Source organism: Lissotriton helveticus, chromosome 4_1, assembly GCF_964261635.1.
Source record: "Lissotriton helveticus chromosome 4_1, aLisHel1.1, whole genome shotgun sequence".
Lineage (NCBI taxonomy): Eukaryota > Metazoa > Chordata > Amphibia > Caudata > Salamandridae > Lissotriton > Lissotriton helveticus.
The window spans coordinates 1,478,511,411-1,478,517,410 of NC_136063.1; positions in this window are offsets into that span (position 1 = coordinate 1,478,511,411).

Sequence of the window (6,000 nt, forward strand, 5' to 3'; positions counted from 1 at the left end):
AATACACTAATAAACTATGTTGCTATTGAGATGGGGAAGGGATCGGACACTCGCCGCTGGAGCATAGAGCTGGAGCATTTTCTAACCTTTACAAGGCTAGAAAAAAAGTGCATTATAATTAATAAATTACTTGTAAAAGAAAGTACCAATGGTATAAAGCAAAGCTGGTGTCTTATCAATTATGGTAACTTTAGTGTAATTAATTATAGAAATGTAAGCATTCTGATGGATACTTCTAACCACAGATTCCTCACCTTTAGAATTTTTCCCAAGCACCAAACTGGATTCAGAAACCTTTTATAGCAGTGCTCCAGGTGTCCCTAGGTTGATGCCTTGCAGCCCCACTTAGGCTTCATTCTGCTGCAGAAATAATGGAGTGGAGATGCATATAAGCACCACTCCTGCACCCCAACATCCGTTTCTTTCTTTCTGTAGCTTTGATCATGGATCTGGAGCTCCACTCCCACTTTTGCCTTTTCATGACCCCCAAATACTGAATCGAGTGTGCAAGAGAAATGTCTCTTCCAATTCTATGGGTTTCAAAAATGCGGATGTTAGTCACAGACCCGTACAAAATAGGCTTTTTTGTTTTGGCTTGGGGCACGAATCCAAGTCATGCGATGAGTTGTGTCCTCATACACGTGGAAGCAATCTGGGACTGAAGTGAAGCAGTTTGTCATTGAATACAGGAAGACATTCCGGACCTAAGGTATGTCCCACTCTCAATCTAGTTGAGGGTGCGCCCCCACTCTTGATGCTGCTCTGGTGAGAGGCCCTCCTCACAGTTGAAGTCGTCCAGTAAGTCAAAATCAAAGGCAAATAGGAACCATAAGAAGGCGAAGCAGCACTCCACGCCATCCTCCCACTATTTGTCTAAAGAGAAGTCGCGAGGGCATCAAGGTGGCACTTCATCTCACGTCCGATTTCTCAGTTGATCCTGATGCACCCTGAGTTCCCCGGGCCATCGGTGACACAACAGCAGATTGAGGCCTTTAAGGAGGCCATACTGTTCATATTGGACACTTCTCTGGCTCCCTATGACGTGCCTTTGTACCAAAGGATCCACAGGGGAGACCAGTGGGGGTTTCCCCTGTTTGAGCCCCTTCAACTTACCTCCTGGTTTTGCACCAACTCCTGTGGGGACTACCACTTTGGCTCCAAGGCCTGGGCTGGTCCCTTCCTCAAATATAGCGATACCTACAGTGCTGGTGTAGACTCCGCTGTCTGACCCCAAGCCAATTTATCTTGGCCCAGACTGAGGTTGTGCTTTGAACCCACTGCAGTGCAGTCGGTCTCCTTACTGCCTCGGTCTGATCCTCTGCCTCCATTACCTTCAAGGCATACGTACTCAGTGACTCCATTGTCCATTTGTCTACAATTCGGCCCATGCCTTGCCACCACTTGGAGATAAAGATGGTGGGGATAGGGGGATTTGCCTCCTCACTATGATGAAGACAGTTTCTATGTGAATTTACAGGAGGCCCATGTGCCTGATACTTACCATTGTACATGCTTGAGTTGACCTTTTAGGGACCCAGCAGGAGAGAGTGCTACCGCTGCTGTGGTGATTCGACTTGCTTCTGAGGTCCTGGACCTACGGCTACCTTCTGATGAAGTGAAGACAAATGTTCTTACGGCAGATTTGCAACCTGGGCCTGCTTCATCTGAACCCTTGCTCCCTTTCGTTGAAGCCCTCCCTGACAATTTGATGGACTTAACCTGGGTGTGAGAAAGTGCCCTCTTTCTTGCATGGTATGCCTCCACCTTTTGCTGAATTGCTGATGTTCTTTGACTGAGTGTGACCTGGGCTCCTGCTAACTATGTACCCAGGGCCTATGTTCCTTCCCTAAAACTGCATTGAAGCCTAAACCCAATTGGTATCTCTGGCCACATGTCAGCCCCTGGTAAATGGTGCCACAGGTACCCAGGGCACTGTGACCAGAGAAGGACTCTAAGGGCTGCAGCACTTATTGTGCCACCCTTAGAGGCCCTGTACCCTGACACACACACACTGCCTTTGCAGGATGTGTGTCTTGGTGCAGAACAAAGTGAAGAGTCTACATGACATACATCCCTGTGTGTGATGCCCACAAACCACTGCCCTGGCATACATCAGTCACCCCTCTAGCTGGGTGGTGAGGGTACAGTTGCATGAGCCCTGTACCCCTACAGTACCCAGGTCCATTCCTGGGCAATGTAAGTGCAGTGCTGCCATTAAGAGTATATGGTGCTGGGAGTTTGTCATTACGAACTCCACAACACCATAATGGCTACACTGAAGACTGGGAAATTTGGTATAAAACTTCTCAGCACATTACACCCACACTGATGTCAGTGTGGTATTTAATGTAAAATGCACAACAGAGGGCATCTTAAAAATGCCCCCTGTAACTCTACCAACTCCTAGTGACCTGAGTGGCTGCTTAGGCTGCCACCACCAGACATGTTTCTGGACCCCTGGGTCGAGAGCTTGCTGCTCTCGGGGGCTTGAAACAATGCACATCCTGGGACGAGGTGCCAAGCCTCCTCCCCCAGGATGGGCAGGGTTCACGAATGAGAAGCTTCTAAGGCATGCCGCCTTTGTGAGCCTCTCCATACCATTTGCTGCTCTCAGCAACTGGTACCCAATGGTTCTACCCCCCCTTTGGGTGGGAGAACCGGCGGGAAAAACAAGTGAGGAAGAGAGGTGTGCCCACCTCTGCCAACTCCACCCCTAAGGTGGGGGAGGCGAGGTGAAGCACAACCTCGAGTCCCCGCCATCTTGAGGATGGGGGGACCCAGCCAACCAGGGACAGGCTCCTGCTCCCCTCCCACTGGAGAGTGGCAGAAATGGGGGTGTACCCACCCCAGGGAAGGGACCCATTGGTCCCTGTCCTTTACCTACCTGTAACGCCCCTAAATTGAGTATTTAGGGACGCCCTGAACCTTCCTTCCTCAGATCCAGCACCCACAAGAAAAAGAAGCGGAAGAAGGACAAGAAGCCGTGCAGAGCTAACAAGAGGACGAGGCCCACTGATTTGGACCCAGCCCTACAGGCCTGTCTCCCCTCGAACCTTCTCTTGCAAAACCCCGGCATGTCCTGCGGCCAGCAACGTCAAAAACCCAGGAGGACCTTCCTGCCTTCACTTTCCAAGCTGTTTCTCCCATGAACACCCGACGTGTTTGAACTGCAGCTTCTGGTGCCATCCAGGAACCGCAAATCCATCCCACTCTGCACCCGCTGAACTCTGCCCGAGCTTGAGTGGAAAAACACCACAAGGAGGCCCCCCCGGCGATCCTGACCCGAGATCCGGCAACCCCTGACCTGCCTCAAGCCTCCAGACGACACCTGCAGCCTCAATCCAGAGGACCCCCACCGCAACCAGAGCGGGTAAAAAAATCCAACATCCCAAGACAATCCCTGCACCGACGCCCCACAGCCTTGTGTCCCCAACCCAGTGGTGCCTAACCAACCCTCAACATCCCTACATACCCATCGAAGTGGTGGTCGCTCCTGGAAGATCCTCGTCCCCGAGCCTGCAGTGTTTCTTTATCCCGGAGAATCGCCAATAAGGAACCTCTGAATTGACCTATATAATTTTAAGGTGACTGAATCTACAATTTTAATAGATGCAACACATGTAAAAAGTTTCAAACAGACATGTTATTTTTCATTTTATTTATTTTTCTTATCTTCAACTATTTGTTTTCATTTGTTTATCAAAGAACAAAATTATTTATGAAATTTTTTGAAATTCATTGTTAAACTACATAACTTAACATATTCATTAAATGCAAAAGTTAAGACAAAAGAACTCGACTTAACCCCCAGATATGATTAAATAGTGCAAATTATCACAACATCATTCATTCCTGAACTATCTCGCCATCACAACTACTCATACATACTCATACACAAACTATATAGAAACAACTAAGACAACAAGGGAAGGCAATACCACTGAGATACTGTGAATACTGACAAATGTTTACATCTACAATTCAATTCTTGATGTTCCATGGGTTATATATTGCTTTGTTCTTGATTTCTTTTGCTTTTCACAAGTATGGATCTCAGGTGTATAAGACCTACGTACGTTTCGGTGAACATGTATAACTTATATCACCTTCTTCAGGGCCAACATAGACAAAGACATATACATATACATATACAAACTGGGGGATCTTCTCATCTGAAATTGGATATATAACACATTAAGTATTCTATGTTGCATCCATCGCATCCAAAACAAACTCTATCTAGTACATCATATTTATTCAGTGTGCTACGAGGTAAACCGGAAACTAACGATTCTAGACCTTCCATATATTAGAGGGGATTGTGTCTTTTTGTGCTTGCACCAGGTGGACAATGGGAATAGACAACATGCCCGCAAGATACCAGTAGTGAAATAAAGAATAATAAAGAAAAGAAGGTCAGAATTGCACCTAGTGTGAAGTCGTACTAGCTAAATATAGTGACAGATTCCTTCACCAATAATAGAACAATGAAATACAAACTGTGTTCGTCCTTCCACACTGGGCGCGTTACCGACTTGCCTTTTAGGCCTGACTAGTATCTTGCGGGCATGTTGTCTATTCCCATTGTCTACCTGGTGCAAGCACAATAAGACACAATCCCCTCTAATATATGGAAGCTCTAGAATCGTTAGCTTCCGGTTTACCTCGTAGCACACTGAATAAATATGATGTACTAGATAGAGTTCGTTTTGGATGCGATGGAGGCTACACAGAATACTTAGGGCCCGATGTAGGTAATCCCAGATTACCGATTCTTAAATACCGAATCATACCGATTCAGTATTTCAGAACTGGCAATCGGGATGTAGGTAATATTACCGAATTAATTACCGAATCGGTATGATTCGGTAATTAATGAATCGGTATTTACCGATTCGGTAATTGCCTTTGATTCCTATGGGCCTTGAGGCCCATAGGAATCAATGTCAATTACCGAATCGGTAAATACCGATTCGGTAATTGGGGGAAACATTGAAGGGTGGCAGGGTGTCACTTTGACTCAGTGGAAGAAACAACCTAGGCGGAAGCAGTGGATTGCCTACACAATGGTAACAGGACAAAGACTAAGGTGAACAGTTTCAAATTAATCACTTGAATTTATTTGTATAATACATAAAACAATTGAAAATACGTATATCATAAAGCAATAATTAAAAATTTACATTCCAGGGAGGTAAACATAAAAAAATGACATTAATAATTCCTTTAAAATGAGGAATAAGTTGTGTGTCGACGCGTTTCGGCGACCAGCGCCTTTCTCAAGACAAAGTACAACTTTCTGTAGCTAAAACCGACTATTCATAACGATATTTGTCAGAGGTGAGGAATTCCATTTGGTTCTTGGAGCAAAAGGATTCACGTATCTAATTGGAAGTGGTTCTAATATAGCATGTCTTTATTTTTCATGTTCGGATAGTCTATTTAGAAGTTCCACTCTTTAACACCAAGATGAATGGCCTAATATTGAACGATAATTTACGTCGCCTCCACGGTATATATATTGCTTGATTACAGACCCTTAGCGTTTCGGCATCGTCTAAGCGGGCTTTTAGTGGAATTATAAACGGATATGTTGAGGATTCAGGAATTGCGTTGGACTCGATAAGGAATTATTATTCCAGTGTGGTACTAAGCCTTGGAATTTGGCTCTTTTAGTTTCGCTGCGTGGCGTTTTGAATTATAGCCGGGTGTCGAAGATATGAACACTTGGGCAGTGCCTTTAGTATTTTGGATGTAGGCGCGTGGAGGCGGACATCTATCTCGAACGTGTTTCCGTGATGAAAATCATCACCCTGTTGCACCCCTCAATTGTGCATGGGTGCACATGTTGCAGACATACATGCCCTTAGGGCATGTATGCCTGCAACATGGCACTGTTTAAAAAGCAAAAAAAATGCTTTTTAAAGGGTTTTCATAATTTACCACCAACTTCTAGTTGGTGGTAAATTAAGAATTCTTAAACCCTTGTAGCACTGATTA